Source organism: Poecilia latipinna, unplaced genomic scaffold (genome assembly GCF_001443285.1).
Source record: "Poecilia latipinna isolate Pla-1442-1.1 unplaced genomic scaffold, P_latipinna-1.0 Scaffold1815, whole genome shotgun sequence".
Classification (NCBI taxonomy): Eukaryota; Metazoa; Chordata; class Actinopteri; order Cyprinodontiformes; family Poeciliidae; genus Poecilia; species Poecilia latipinna.
In genome coordinates, this window is record NW_015114431.1 from 37,389 (window position 1) to 54,651 (window position 17,263).

Consider the following 17,263-nt stretch of genomic DNA (forward strand, 5'->3'; position numbering starts at 1 on the left):
GCATGTCCCACCAGGAGGAGGCCCTGAGGAAGACCCAGTACACGCTGGAGTGACTATGTTTCTCAGCTGATCTGGGAACACCTTGGGTTCCCCCAGAGGAGCAGGCCCAGGTGGCTGAGGAGAGAGAGGTCTGAGCCTTCCTTCTTAAGGTGCTACCCCCACAACCCAACCCTGGATAAGCAGAAGATGCATGGATGGATAATTGTCACTGTAAGACCCATTGTTGTAAAATACTATATGAAATATTTTCTTATTTGATGACAGTTATGAATATTGCGATGTTCTGTGAACGAACAAGGCAATTAGTCAATTTTTAATCACGTGATCTTTCAGAAACTACAGCAGTGTGCCACAGCGAAGGAGAAAATGCAGAAAAATCAGGTGAAGAACAACTTGTTGACTTTACAACACAGGCACATCTGACTAACGCTCCATTAGCCAACAGAGCAGAGATGATTTTTAACCCTTGTATGTCGAAATGGGGTCCAACTGACCCCACACACGTAAAACTTGTATCATTTTCACAGTCCTCTACGTTTGCCTCAGTCCTCGCACGCCCAAGGGTTAAGTATATGAGAAACATCAACACCAAAAAGTACACAAAACATTTCTCACATAAACAGCAGAAAGTCAAAAGAGCAAAACAAAACATTCAATATATTATAGCGTTAGTGTCATGATCTATAGTGTGGGTGGTGAGGTAGACACAGGCAGACCCAGGATGAAGATGAAAACGGTGATTTAATGATGAAAGCTCAGGAACACAAGAAACGGACAGATGACGAAACACGAACACACGACGGGGACCCAACAAGAGACAAAGACAACAGGTGGACTTAAATACACGAGGAGGGTTATCAGGGAACTAGACACAGCAATGAACAGGGAGGACAGGACATCACAGAGACTCACAGGGGAACAGGACAGAAAATAACAAGAAACAAATACACAGAAACACAGAATCCAACAGTTAGGTTTTCAGGCTTAATATTTATTTTGTGATTATTAATAAGTGGTCACCTGAACGCAGGATTGGGTTCCTGCTGTGTGTGCATGGTGTGAGAGTGAGCCTCTGTTTGATCAACAGAATTACAAGAATGAGCGTATGGATCAACTCACTGGAATGATGCAAGAACTCCACACTAAGCTTCTTCCAGTGACTTTGCGTCCTCCAACAGCTGGAGCAACAGCCATACCCCAGCTGACACCACCCCATTTCCAAACGCTGCATCACCGACACCTGAACCTTTCTCAGGTGAAATTGGAAAGTGTGTGGGATTTTTGTTACAAAGTTCGTTAGTATTCAATTGTTCTCCTCAGTGTTTGATTCTTTTAAGATTTCCTATATAACTGGTTTACTCCAAGGCTGAGTATCAAGGTGGGCTAATGCTAAATTTAGTCAACAGTCCCTTTTTGAATCAACCGTTGGATTCCTTTTTGTCTGAGTTTAAACAGACCTTTGGTTATGCTGCCAACAAAACAGAAATTACCCATCAGCACTGTAGCATTAAACAGAGTCATAAGTCATTTGCTGAATTTGCCATTGATTTCCAAACCCTAGCTTTTATGCAAGCTTTAACAGAAAATTTGAAAGGTACACTGGCTTGCCTGGAGGAACCAAAGCATAAAGGAACTGATTAGACTCACCATGCCTCTTGATATCCAGTTAAGACAGACCTGAAGAAAAGAAACAGAACATTTTTTTTACCCCTACTTCAGCAGCAGCAATTCATACAGATATATATAACATAACCCCAGCAGATCCTGTGCAGATTGGCTGAACCAGACTTTCAGCTGAGGGACGTCAGCGGCGTATGGCATCTCTGGCCTGCCTATGCTGCAGCCGGATGGGTCTCTTCATTGCTACTTGTCCTGAACGATCAAACAACAGAGTTCGTCAGTAGTTAAGGGAATACTGGCAAGCGGGGTCAAAATTAATTATTCCCATTTCTCTTCTGTACTGTTCTCCACGTCCACAATTCATTTCAACTTCAGGCTCTAATTGATTCAGGTTGCAAACAGAACCTTTTGGACATCAACCTTACTAAACAGTTTAAGATTCTGTTGCGTCACAGCTCTTGACAGTAATCCACTCCCCAGAGTCACTCACAAAACCAAACCCATAGAACTAATTGTTTCTGGAAATCAAGAAACATGAGACCATAACCTTCTTTGTGTTTCCATCTCCACAGTCTCCTTTGGTTCTTGGTTATTCCTGGCTGTTCCTCCACAACCCAAACCTTGACTGGAGGGCTCATTGGCTCACATCTTGGAGCTCCTTTAGCCACTCTTTATGCAATTTTATGTTTAATGGAAACATAACTACTACATATGCAAGGTGGGCATGCAGGTAGTATATGGCATGCCATAATCTGAGAGAGACTTCCAACAGTTTTGAAATTGTTGAAGGATCTTGCACCAGTGAGAAATACTTTGGTGGAAAGAAGTTGAGTAGTTTGCTGAGCAAAGCAAAATTAGTGTACAGACAAACGACATCCAAGAATAAGTTAAAAATTTGTTGACTCACTGCTGATGAGCACATAGAAATTAGAATGAGGGAAAAGGAAAAGATTAAAAATCACTTTGGTGTTTGATTGAGTTGAGCAAGGATTTTTTTTAAAAGAAAAGTTGTTAGATAGCACAAGGTTTTGCACTGTCTGAAGCCAAAAAGTGCAACTTTCTTAAATTACATGTCTCTTGCTTTTGCACAGACCTTTAGATGACCTCAAACATGACCTTTACCAAACACAGCGACTCCTTGATGAGAGTGCAGAAAGTGGATTAGACTCATCATCTACTTTGCTTGATTTCATTTCTTGCTGTAATCCCTGCAAACAGATTGTAATAAACCTAAAAAATTTCAGTAGTTCTCCAGTTAGTACTGCTTGCTGTGAGGGAAACTTTTCTGCCTTAAAACAGATTAAAACTCACCTCAGGACAACAATGGCTGATGACAGGTAAGTCACGTTGGAACTCTCAATATAGAGTCAAGGCGGCCACATGCCCTCAACATGGATGCCTTTGTGACAAAGTAGTTTATTATCTAGATTGTATTTCTGGTACTTACTTAATTCTTCACTGGGTTGTACTAAGGCTAATGATAGCTTAGCAGTCAGTACATTTGGTCATAGTTAAAAGATGCATGAAGTCATGCAAAATCACATCTGTTGGAAAAATTATGGATTTTTTGAGTAACTAATTGTGAATTGTGTAAATGACACTGTGTGTGCTCATTCTCATTCTTGCTACGATGTCATTGTTTAAAAGTTGAAATCAAATTGTGTCTTACGTTTTGATTTTCTTGCATTAGTAATAAACTGCAAATTACATGTGTAATATCATCTCATGAATGATATAATTAGAATGGATTTGGATTGTGGAGAAACACACTTGCACGTGCATACATATTACATACACACTTGTATGCTTGTGCTGTCAATCGATAAAAAATCAGATTAATCACAATTAATCACTTCGCCTAACTAAGATTGAACTATAAATATGCACACAGTTGTGGAAGTCCCTCCTTCTGCCGCACTCCAACCAAGCAGTTATCCAAATTTTGGATCAGTAAGCAGGTAATGTATATAACTCCCTCCAGGTTGAAAAACTGACACAAGGCATTCTTGATGTAAACTGGCATTTATAATTAGACAAAGGTGTCTTTAGCGATGCCATAAGAACTGTACAAAAAAAACACATAAAATACATTTTTATACAGAAAGACATTCTCATAGAGAACAGACAAATAATATGAAATAGCAAAACATTCACAATACAGTGGTTTGACTGACAAGAAAAAATAATAGACGCATTCCATCACCTTTAAACACGTGGCTAACAGAAACTTGACAAATTCTTCACTAATAAACATTCCACTTCCACATAAACACGTAAAATACAAATGATTTAATTGGTCTCTTTATTCTTTAGGGGTTAAGAAAAGAACCTCTCGGCGTACATCTTCTTTTAACTTCGCTGCACAAACTTAAGTGCATACTTCTAGAAATTTCTCTAGCTACCAGAAAAAGAAAGCACACTGCCCTCTACTGAGTGGCAGATCCAAACCAAACACTGGTTCCACTCCTTTAACTCAAAACCACCAAATCAACTCAAACTGCACAACTGCCACGAATGGGAGCCACAATGTAGTCACCAAGTACTCCACAGCAACTAAGGGAAACTTACACTACAAGTAGTAGCAAACTTGTTCAGGGACTAACTGATAAGATATATTTTATTTTCTAGTTCTCGAGTGTCCAATGCCTTTCTGATGCAGTCCGGGGCAACTGCCCATAAAGCATGCATCAAAAACCTACACTGTACAGTTTGAGACAATAAAAACATGTTTTATTGCCTCAAACCATGCATGTCTGAAGATTCTCGGTGTTCTAGGTTTTTATATTAAAGTAGTTTTAAAGGAAGTAATTTAAAAATGTCCCTATCCATTTGTTTTCTATGGAACTTGTGCAATGAGATGACAAACACTTGTCCTCATTGAGCCGAGTGACCAGCTTAGTTCCTGCACGTACACAGAGCTGTGCAGAACTGGTGACGCTGTTTGTCGCTCTTCGTGTGTTGAGCCCACCTCGTTGCTGCTTTAGTTATTTTATTATAATTTTTATTCTATCAATATTACTTTATATTTCCATTTCAAAATCTGCCTCTACTATGCCCTCTACAGAGTTATATTGTTGTAATTGCCTTACTTGTTTGTGTTTACTTTGTTTAAATAAAGTTTTGAAAACAAAAATCGAGCCCATAATGCACTGCTGTGAACGAGGTAACCCTCCAGGAATGAGAGGCTTTTAAGTAAAAATAGTGGTTCTATTAATTTTTATGTAATGTCAATGTGTCAAAATTTTCAGATTAGTTGCTTAGGACACTAATGTTGACAGCCCTAATAAATACATACATACATGCATATTTTTACATGTGTATGTATTTTATACTGCAATGGACAGTAACACTTTATTTGAAGGGGGTTGAATAAGACTGTCATGACACCGTCATAAACATGACATAACACCTGTCATGAACATCAATAAGCTTTCATGAATATTTATGACTGTTGTCATAAAGCGTCATTCGGTAAATTATGACACTATTAATACAAAGTTGACATTATTCAAAATGTCTCTGTTATAACAACTTGACATTAACCAAGAAATCATTACTGATATAAATTTGTTATAAAAGTATTACTGATTGCACTTTAAAAATTAGGTAACTTTATGTTATTAAAGGTAAAGTTTAAACAGCAATGATTTCCTGGTTAATATCAAGTTGTCATAACAAAGACATTTTGAATAATGTCAACTTTGTATTAAAAGTATCATAATTAACCGAATGAAGCTTTATGACAACAGTCATAAATATTCATGAAGGCTCATTCATGTTCATGACAGGTGCTATGTCATGTTTATGACAGTGTCATGACAGTCTTATTCAACCCCCCTTCAAATAAAGTGTTACCCAATGGATTGGCAATGTGTCCAAGGTATTTATATAATTTTTCTTTTTTTTTCTTTTCTTGTATCCAGAAGAGTGTCTGGCTGAATTAAATCATTGGAATAGCAAATTGTTTCAGTTCTGTCAAAATAAATTTAAACTTAAAGACCTGAATTTAACTTTAAAAGAATCCAAGCCCTGTTCCTCAGAAAAAAAAAGATGAGAAAAAAATTGTGATGGTTTCGTAAGAATAATGTGTCTTTTTTCACAATCCAAATCCAGTCCTAAATCAGTGTGTGTGTGTGTGTGTGTGTGTGTGTGTGTGTGTGTAGACTGACAGCATGGTCATTCACAGAATCTGATGGGGCTTGTCATTTCCCTCTGGGGACTGATGAGGACTCATCTGCTCAGACATGTCATTAGAATATGAAAGAAAAAAATACAGGTTTCATAACTTTTGTGGACCGCTTTAACAAAGTTTTGATGATTGGAACGTTTTGTGGCTGTCATCCTGTGTTGGCGATTTGAAGCACCTTGTGATTCAGGCGATCCTGGCGCCCATTCCGCAGACGTCTCCTCGAATAGGAAGAAGCCAAATAAATCCTGAGCTGTCAGAGGAGATGCAGTGCGGATGTGTGAAGGTGGTGGGATAGGGGAGGGTTTGAATTTACATTTATATATGAATGTAGGTGCCTGAAGGGCTGGTCTTGTCGACATGTTAAGACATTGACATGCTAATCACAAGGCTAGGGGATGCCACCTGTCTAGCTAGGTGACGGAAAGTGGCGGCCAGTGGAGATGCACGTGTGTGTGACATGTACGTCTTGCAACTACTGATAACTACATGCACGAGCTGCTGACAATACACAATATTATGCAAAAAATATTTGTGTGACAGTGGTGCATGTTGTGGCCTTGCTGACTACAAATCAGCTCTTCTTCCCTGTGGAGATTTTTCTGCTGCCGTCTACCCATTGCCCTAAACATTTGGGTGCCATCTTCCTCAACATACAGCAAATTTGACCCCTCTACTCTATTTTAATGCTTGAATATATGGATAAATTTAGTTTGTCCGTTACTTTCAAATTCATACAGGTTTTGATCTTTCCTGTAGTGATTGCTCTCATCTTGACACTAGAAATTAGGAACCTCTTTTATTTGTTCAGCAGTCTGACCTACGGAGCGTGCTGTGCTGGCAGTCCTCATCATGCCTTTGCTAATCCACATCTACGAACAAAACCAAACCCTCCACCGATAAGAATTGACCCTAACCTGCCACTTACTGTAGCTCTTAGATAATGTAGATAAGGCTTTGGCTGTTGGTTTACAACAGTCAAAACCACAAGTCTTTTTTTTTCTTTTTTTTTACTAAAACAGAACCAGTAGGCCGACTACTGACAGTGGTGAGGTAGAATGTGTATACAGGGATTATGTTAAATTGTTAAGAAATCTGTGTATTTATGTATGTCTGCTGTTCTGCATCTTTGTCATCCATGAGATGGATGGTGATTTGCATGTTTTCTTCTCAGGTTTATGTGAGCCATTTGCAGCGGAAAAAAAAATAAATCACGGGAAGTAGTGATTTGTTTGGTGCAAACAATTTGTATTCGTATTTATTAAATAACTATTATACATGAAATCACTGTATTGTTGATTTATATTTTGGTTTCATATCCTTTTCGCTATTGGTTTTCATCAAATTGTAACACTACGATGTGAGGTAAATCCGTGTTACCATAAAAGAGGAGGACGTGGGTGGAGAAAGAGTAGAACATTGAGAGGGAATAGCGTAGCTGTCTAGACTTTTATTCAACCTTACGTTAACAGAACAGAATCCGTCTCGGACCCTCCTAAAAAAAACAATGAAGAAGAAAGAAACAGCTCCTCTTATAAGACACAGCACAATTCTTTGGCTATGGATGATACAAATGATACAAGTGATACGGGTGTGAGGTTGGTTGAACCCCATTTGTAAACACAAGGGCTAGGGAACAATTTCTCTAATGTTCTCAAAGAATAAACTTTTCCGATTGGGGGAGTTTGCGGTGAAAAGGAGACGGCTGAGTCTGAATACTCAACTTCTGCTTTGACGAAAACAGCATTAGAAGACAGGACACCTGAAGAGACCACTGTCCTAGGTAACAATTTCTCCAATCTTCCCAAAGAACAAACATGGATATGGATGGATATGTTAATGAACAGTGAAAAACTTGTGAAAAGTTAATTACAACTGTCCATCCGTTTCATCCATCCATTTTCCGGGATCAGGTTGGGGGGGTAGCAGCTTACGAAGAGAAGCTCAGACTTCCCTCTCACCAGCCACTTGTTCCAAGTCATCCAGGGGAATCCCAAGGCGTTCCCAGGCCAGCCGAGAGACATAGTCCCTCCAGCGTGTCCTGGGAGGGGGCCCTGGCGGTCCGATCCTCGGTTGCAGAAGCTGGCTCTTGGGACGTGGAATGTCACCTCTCTGGTGGGGAAGGAGCCAGAGCTAATGTGTGAGGTTGAGAGGTTCCGGCTAGAAATAGTCAGTCTCACCTTGACGCATGGCTCTGGTTCTGGAATCAGTCTCCTCTATGCATCACAAATTTGGAACAAACTTCCAGAAAACTGTAAAACAGCTGAAACACTAAGTGCCTTTAAATCTCAACTTAAAACCCACCTGTTTAGAGTTGCTTATGGCTAAATTATGTCTTAGATGTTTTTATCTTTACTTTTTGCCTCTCAATAGCAATGTAATAAAATGAAGTTTCTTTTACTTCCACACATCACAGCCCAATGTGAGACAGATCCTGTCCCAAAGTGATGCAAGTATTCAGTTTGTTGGGCTCTTAAAAACGTTTTTTTCCCATGATATTTGAATATCATTGTTTGGTGTAGCATTTTCAATAAAATATGTAAAAAACAAATCAGTTCTACAAAGTTTTTATTTTGTATTTTTAGTTCTGGTGTTTATCCACCCTGCCTTCATGTTCTCCAGCTGTCTGGCCTACAGTTGAACTTCCCACTCTGGAGACAAGGCTGCAACGATTACATCAGTCCCTGGAGCAGAGCCAGAAATATGGCCCCTTTTCTCATTTCCATTATCAAATTTGACCTTCCTCATCCTCCCTGACCCGACAAAAACAGCGTTTAAGGCACACTTATTAAACACAATCTAGTGAAGTTATTAAAACAAGCCAGCTTACTGAGAGACCTGCCACAATTCAATTACCTGTGTAGCTGGAGGGAGAAGCAGCTCAGTGCAGGTGATGATTCTTCTACCTTTATAGAGCGAGAAAAACGGCGTAGTTAGCTTGGCTTCAATTAACACAATGGTGCTGTGTTAGTAATGAGCTGGCCAGTGATTGGCTGGGAGGAGGGTTGGAGGTTAGCAGCTCGCTGCTGTCAGTGCTGAGGGCAGTGTCTGGACCAAAGTGAGCTCATAGTTTCTTGTCACTCAATTTCTTGGCAGTTCCTGGATTGTATCTTTTCCATTAGCACCTGAATCATAGATATGACTCTGTCATTACGGTGAAATGGCCGGGCTGGAGACAAGTTTTGCATTTTCTCTTTGAAAATTCCTTGTTATGAATTACTGTCATTCAATTATGATAGAGCATTTACTGCTTGATCACTTTAGTCTATTCTTTATTTGGGTTTTGGTTGCTTATCTTGTCTTTGTATGCCTGTTAGGCTTTAATTATAAAGACCAGAAAATGACTTTGGTGTCCATTCCTGCTGATATATTTTGAGATGTTTACAGGACAACCTTTTGAATTTTCAGACAGACCATCTGGAAGCTAAAACATGGAGCAGCATAGACTAGAAAAGAATAGAACTTTATTTTTCCTCTTACTCTGGGAATAACTCATATTGGCAAGTTTCTATAAACCCTTGTGGGGTCCAACTGACCCCACACACATAAAACTTGTATCATTTGCCACAGTCCTGCACTTTTGCCTCAGTCATCGCACGCACAAGAGTTAAATGTACATTTAAAAAAAAAAATTGCTTAAGAGCATAATTTTTGTGAAAATGTTAACATTGTTTTGATTATTTTCATTGTTCTGGAAATAACATTTACTTGTGAGTAAATGTTAGTTTGTAGAGCAACATCTCACGAGCTAACCACCATTTAGTCTGCAGTCTGTAAAGCTTCAGTCTTCTTTTAAAGTGACCCTCACAGCCTTTGGTAACAGACATATTTTCTGTGTAAAACTTTTGTTTGCTGGGCGAAAAAACATTTTTGTAACAAATAAAATTTCTCCATACTGCGAACAGGTTTTCTTAAACGTATATGTTACCTAAACCTAATTAGATCCCAAAGGACCCGGTCTTGTTTCCTCCCAGATATCCAAGATGTCATGAATTTGACACACCATAACAATTCCAAATATTTCTAAGGGATTGAACGTCTGTAGATAAATCTTAGTCGTTCCAGAGAATACCTGAAGCAATGTGAGAAACTGAGGCATTCGAAACACCCTGTTATCTGTTTCCCATGTTTTCCCCATGATTCCCATAAACCATGATTTAATTTGGCCTTTGTCTAATCCATCAGATTAAGCAGGTTAAGTGTTGAATGAGCATCAGTCATATTGGAAAGTGTTTTATAAGACCTTTGAAATAATGGGTATCAATTGTGAAAAGAAGAACTCTGTCAACTGGAGTTGTATCAGAGTGTATGGTAGTGTTATTATAAGTCAAAACTAAAATACATATCAGTGTGAAGAGTTCTTCTGAAACTTGCTGAAATGTAAGCCAAAGTAATTTGCATGAAAAATTTTCCCTTCCAGCAAGACAATTTTTCCATGTTAATCAGTAAAAGAGACTTCGGTTACGGAACATTACAAAATTACCAATATGTAACTTCTTACAAATGGGTTTCAAAAGGCTGCACTTCTGTACAATAAGCTAAAGAGTGAGACAAAAGTATTACTGGGGAAGTGTGTGTGTCTGCATGATATTACCAGAGGGCACACACAAGCCATATGTTGGTTGTGCAGACCTACACCAACACAACCACATCCCCAACTCAAGGCAAACTCGTGGTGTACCAAACCAGCACAACGCACCGGACCCTCACTAATACCAGCCACAGAAACCACAAAGCCACACCTGACAAGATGTGGGCCGTCACTGCCTGGCCCACATCAGTATCCCACTAAAGTGCAAAAAACAGTACTTCTGACCCACACAAGGCACAACGGGCACATACTGTACATATATGCTATACATCTTATCTGTTACAGATGACATGAAATAATAAAAAAGGAAAACTAAACAGACCTGTTTGAAGTGGACTCTCCTGCCAGCTCCCAGACTCCAGCCCTGTGTTTGTCACATCCAGAGCAGAAGGTGAAGTGACATTTGATTCATTTTCTACTCATTTTGGAAAACATTTTGATGAGGTCTAGCTGCTTTAAAGTCAGTTTATTCATGTTTAGTTAGCTTCACTGCACAGTTACATTTAGTTTTTGGGAAAAAAATCAGCAGGCAAATAAATAAAAGCAAACTAATGCGGTAACACTTTATTTGAAGGGGGTTGAATAAGACTGTCATGACACTGTCATAAACATGACATAACATGTCATGAACATCAATAAGCCTTCATGAATATTTATGACTGATGTCATAAAGCGTAATTCGGTAAATTATGACACTTTTAATACAAAGTTGACATTATTCAAAATGCCTTTGTTATGACAACTTGACATTAACCAGGAAATCATTACTGTTTAAACTTTACCTTTAATAACATAAAGTTACCTAATTTTTAAAGTGCAATCAGTAATTCTTTTATAACAAATTTATATCAGTAATGATTTCTTGGTTAATGTCAAGTTGTCATAACAAAGACATTTTGAATCATGTCAACTTTGTATTAAAAGTGTCATAATTTACCGAATGACGCTTTGACAACAGTCATAAATATTCATGAAGGCTTATTCATGTTCATGACAGGTGTTTATGACAGGTGTTATGTCATGTTTATGAAAGTGTCATGTCAGTCTAATTCACCCCCCTTCAAATAAAGTGTTACCCTACTCGGTTACCATTTTTGCTTTGGATGTACATGCACCCACAGGCACATAGACGATGTTCTTACACAAAAGGCAATTTTATTTTTCTTTCTTTTTAATAGTAAAGGGGAGAAAAACAAAGTATTTTTTAAAAAAGAACTAAAAACAATTATAGAAAAGTGCTGCCTATATTTGTTAATTTTTTCTTTTCAAAGTAAGTGAGTGCATTTTACTTTCAGGTCTGCTCAACAGTCCAGACATTACAATGGAACCAGAGAAAGTAGTTCCAGTGGTGAGAACAAAACTGGTGCCGAGCTAGCAGTAGAACCAGTTTAGCACTGAAACCAGCGTAGTAAAAAAACAAAAAAAAAAAACTATTCCCCCATCCAGAGAAACACACAAGGAGTCCCATCCCCTCAGGTAACATCTTGTGCAAACATACTGCTGATTAAAAACAGGCCTGCAAGCATGGCTGCTGCCAGGAGGAACAGGACAAACAGAGCCTGTGCATCAGGAGGCTGGATCCTGAACGCAGTGGAAGAGCAGAGCCAAACAAAGCTTCCTGACATGTTTGTGCCTTGGTTCAGAGCACCTCAGAGCTGCACAGACTCCGACAATGGCACTTCTGATGTGCAGTCTTAGATTCCTGATAATTCGTCATGTTTTGAAATGTCTATTTTTCTGCTGCCTTCACCTCAGAACAAAGAAGGTGAACGGAATTTTGTTTGTGGAGTCCAAAGCATAAAACACCATTCAGTGTTGGCTGTACAAATTCCAATAACAACATTCTTCAAAAAATAGTTCAAAAATATTTTAGCAACAAATAATAATTAAAAAAAAAGAGTTGTTTTGTTGTTCTCAAGGCTGTGAGCACAACAAGCTTCTCTCCACTTATATTTCATTAAGGTGGAAGCAGAACGTCAGTCTGAGCTCAAACTCTGCAGCACCACGCATCCTGCCTGATCCACTCAGAGGTGGACAGTCTTGTATGAGGGACCGTTTAGGACAAAAACTATGTTTTGTCTCTCACACACTACTAAAACCTCACACACACACAAAATATTAAAATTGCACATATATACGACTAAAATGTCACACACATATACAAATTTTCTCTCACATGCATACACAAAATACAAAAATTGCACATATACACAACTAAAATATCACACGCAAACAATTTTTCTCTCACACACATACATAAGAATAAGATTGCACATACAAACTAATAAAATATAGACTAATTTTTTTGTATGCAAGAGACTCAGTTTTGTATGTGTGAGAGTTGTCACGGAAGAGGTGGGGCAAAATTTGGAGATCAGATCGCGCATGCGTTATACCACGTTGAAGTTAGCTTCAAGTTGGATATTGGAGCTCCACGGTGTAAGCGGCATTTAGCTCAAGGTTAATCCGATTTATGTACGCTAACTTCGGCCAGCCGTTCTCTACTGCTCCCTCGCTTGGAGGAATTATTCCGGTTCTAAGACGGCTTACTCTGGCTCTAATGCCGGTTATAAGGGCACTTTTGTCCTAAACGGCCCCTCATAGTCTTGGGTTTCTGTTCACATGAGCCATGAAAACGTATCCTTGCTTCCTTAATAACACATTCAAGTCAAGTCAAAGTTTATTTATGTAGCACATTTACAACTTCGACTAACCAAAGTGCTTCACAATAACATCACAGGTAGAGAAATTATGAAACAGAAAATAAATTTAAGCTTAGTAAAAATAATTGGACAATTAAAAAATTGGCAGAAAATAACAAAAACTAATTAAAAAAAACAAAAAAAAAAAACAAGACATACTTAATTTCAGCTGCAGTGATTCTCCCCCAGTACTCAATAATCTGGAAACTATTGTACATGTGTGACCACTTAAGCTGAAATACATATGAAATAATGCCAGTATAGTCCATGTCTAATGACTGAGTCAATTATGCATTGTTTTTTGTCCTGGCAATTTGAATAAATCAGTTACAAATTTAGGTTTCAGCCAATATATCAAACCTGTTTATGCTTAGAGCTACTAGAACAGCTTTGAAAATCATTGTAGATATGAAAACACAAAATAAACTGAAAAGTGTTCAACACAGAGACAGAAAGGTCAAAAAACCACACACATAGTGGAAGGAAGCCGGAGTCTCCAGAGTGAACACATGAATGAGAACATGGAGAACATACAAAGGTAAAGGTAATTTTATTTATATAGCACATTTTCAGCAACACGGTAATACAAAGTGCTCCATGTAGGAAGACCTCAGACTGGGAATCAAATCCAGGACCTTCTTGCTGTAAGGCAACAAGTAACAAACATTCCACTGTGTTAAATCCTCACCAACATCCTCCGTTCTTTCTTTTCCAGATACCATGAAAAGTAAAATAAGATTTTCCAGCTGATTACTATTTCCTCTCTGCCAAGTAGGTAAGGCGTTCCTCTCCATTAAATGCAGGGACTCAACAATATGCTATGCGGTTAAATGGTTGAACAGGCAGTTAAAGGGACACACAATGACACAACGTTTTCTTAGAATGTCACCATAATTTCCATCAACATTCATGATTAATTCGAAGCAGCAGTTAAAATAACAGCAAATTTCAGTTTTGATCATGATACAGAGAAACAGCATGGTTTTCCAGTTCATCTGGATTGTTTGACACAGTGCAGTGTAAAAGCACTGAGGAGTTACAACCAAAATGTTGAAACTTTGGTTCCCAATCAAACTGAGTCTACCGGATTATCATGTGTGAGAACACCTTCAATGTCCTTCTTTCTATGATGTAATTGACCCTGTATATTTTGTGTTTAACCTTGTCTCTCTCTCCTAAACAAAGCTCCTGGCTGAGCTTTTCTGGTCTCATAAATTATTGTTTATGAGACCATAAACGATCCCAAGATGCCAAATCTGTGTAAAATCACTGCCTAAGTGACAAGAAACGTTTGGAGATGCACTTGAGCCAACTTTGGAAAGGAATAGCTCCCTTTAAACAGAAAAAAAAATCTACAGCACAAATCTGGTTCAGCCAACTAATAACCTAAATATATACAAGTTGTATTTGCTCATTTCAAATTAACTTTAAATTTAAATTTTGCACAAAAGCAAACAACAAATAATTTATTTTCGTATAATTCAAAATTGATCCAAGCAGCATTGGGTTAATATTAATTAGTAAATGAGTAAATAAAATCTGTCATTATTTGTAGCTCAAAGTGTGCTACATTGCAGCAATATTTTGTAAAGATAAAACCCACAATAAAATATATTTGCAGTGAAATTGAAATGTATGAAAACAGTGTTGAACCTAACTTGTTATGCTGCAGATGAAACTGTTAAACAGCTGGGCAGTATGTTTTTATCCATAATATTTCTAAACTCTTCAAAGAAAACTGTTATCTGTCTGTCTACCTTTAATGTCCACTTGTTCCATGCCTCCCTTCCCTCGGCTTAGTTGTTTTCCATATTTGCTCTGTCTGTCTGTCTGTATGTCAGATTATCAGCAGTCCTCATTTAGCACATCCACTGAGCCAGACATACTATCTTTGCTTTCACGCCCTTTTGTCAGGTCACAGCTCAAGAAAATCACCTTTGGCCAATACCCTTCCAACGCCCACTTTTGTCAGCAGTACAAAGTTGATTTTATTTCCCCAACATCCCACTGATCTCTTTCAAAATCAACCCTGGATAGAAGAGGGAGGGGACACAGAGGTGTCAGCCAGCCAGTCGAACAACCAGGCAGCCAGTTCACCAGCCAAACAAGGTTTTTTTTTTCTTTGGTTGTCTGTAATGCCCATCTGCTGGAAGCAGCATTATATGCAATATCCAATTCAATCCCTTCCCTCAACCTTCCCGAAAGCTTTCAGCCACATTTTAGCACACAAAAGCTGCTGCTCCATCCTTTGTAGCCTGAGCTCCTTTTAAGAAGGTGAAGGTGTAGAGGTGAATCAATAGTGTCCTGGCTCTCAATCTCTCTGGCCTGCTACAGAGGGATTTTTGGTTGGGAGGGAGAAGGAGGGAAGTGGAAGGAGGTGGGATGTTTTTGTCATTCATAAGCTTTGCTGACAAATCCTTGACATCATTTGGAGGATTGTATCGATAAGTTGTTCCCTGGGCTGTGGAAGACAAATCAAAATGATTTGCTGAGCATTTTGTTGTGGTATGGAGGGGGGTGACTGTAGTGGGAGCAGGAGGGTGGGTCACTACAGGTTTGCTGTGGGTGAAAGATTGATGGTGTCCAGAACAAAGATGATGCTGCCAGCCACAGCTGTGACATTAGCAACTAAAGGTGTCTGCACTGCAAAGTAGTTCAAAGTTCATCCAAAGACGAGGAGTGTGTGCTAGTGGTGACTCATCAGAGTCCAAGCTGCAGCTGTTCCTGATATTCAACCCTTCAGTAAAAACCTGCCAAACACACTCAGGTTATCTTCACAAACCAGAGACAAATCAGAAAACTTTAACTGTCTTCTAGCATCAAGGGACACTTAGTGGCCTTAAACACATCCAAATGTATGCCGACTTTCACACACGACCCAAAGTACATTCATCTCTTATAAATATGCCTCCTCACACAGATCTGTGTTTATGTATTCCTGGTTGGAGCTGCTCCGGAGGGAAGAAAAGACTTGGATTTCCTGCCTGCTGTTTAGACAGTTGTTGGCTTAAGCATTGAATGGCAAATCTCTTAATCTGCCCCTCTTAATAAGAAAAACATGAGACTGTCTGATAATTTCACACACATTTCCATCTGTTTTAAGACATAGAAAATCATTCAACACCACTGGTGTATGGGATTGGGTAATTAAAAATGGAAAAAAAAACAACAACATATGCTCTTGTTAGTTTCTGGCATAAAAAGTGGACGTTCTTCTGTTGAGCTGTAGAATTAGACGGTCACAATGTTTCAGTGTTTCACAGATAAGTTGTTTGGTTGAAGGAAGGTGGCTTGTCATATGACTTAGCTTGGTCCATGTTTGGGAGCTGTGAAAGGTAAAATATGTAGTAGGTGTTAGACATCTGTTCAGAGAACTAGATAATTCCGGTAATGTCATTATTGCTTAATATTAAAGTCGTTATGGTGACAGTGGTAGCTCCACTGGTTTGAGGCCCCATCTGTCTCTGTCATTGTGTACTTGGGCAAAACACTTGATCCTCCTTACCCGCTGGTGGTGGTCAGAGAGCCCAGCAGGTGGCACCACTGCACGGCACCCTGGCCTCTCTCAAACTGCCCCATGGTAGTTATGGCTATTATCTAGTAGCTCAGCACCATCAGTGAGTGAATGTGTGTGTATGCAATTCTGATGTCATTTGCATTTATTATTGAATATAACTTATAAGTCTCAAAATGAACATAAATCAATTGTTCTCAGTCATTGAGCTATGATTTACTATTGCTGGGTTTCAGATGACATAGAACCGACATCACACAATGCAGATGGAGGGCCAGAAGTAAATGCAGCCCATTTATTTCTGTTGATCCAACATCAAAATGCCTAAAGTCTGTGTCCTGTATGGTTGTTCCAACCATTCTAATAGAGAGAAAGATAAATGTTATTTTAGTGTTTCGAAGATAGTTGGAAACGAGGGTGTTAATTTTAAAAAACTTACCAAAAAAGAGGAAAAAGAAAGTGGATCAACAATCTACAGCTAAAAACAGGCAGTGTAAAAACTAAATTCCAGAGTTTGCACCCACCACCTTCTAACAGGTTACCATGGCACCGTTTAAATTGTATTTTCAGATATTTTATTGGACAGTTATTTAATGGTTGACCTGCATTGGTCCTGATGTTTTAACTTGTATTGTCTATTGTTAATTTCT

The 17,263-nt window shown here is 38.8% G+C and overlaps 1 long non-coding RNA gene across 1 annotated transcript; it reads right to left on the reverse strand.

Moving 5' to 3' along the window:
- Positions 1-8,313: 8,313 nt before the first annotated feature.
- On the reverse strand, positions 8,314-10,909 carry LOC106934482 (uncharacterized). Its single transcript, XR_001421707.1, has 3 exons — positions 10,720-10,909; positions 8,663-8,712; positions 8,314-8,559 (listed from the first exon to the last, which is right to left on the reverse strand). It is a non-coding gene; the product is annotated as an uncharacterized LOC106934482 (long non-coding RNA).
- Positions 10,910-17,263: the final 6,354 nt, after the last annotated feature.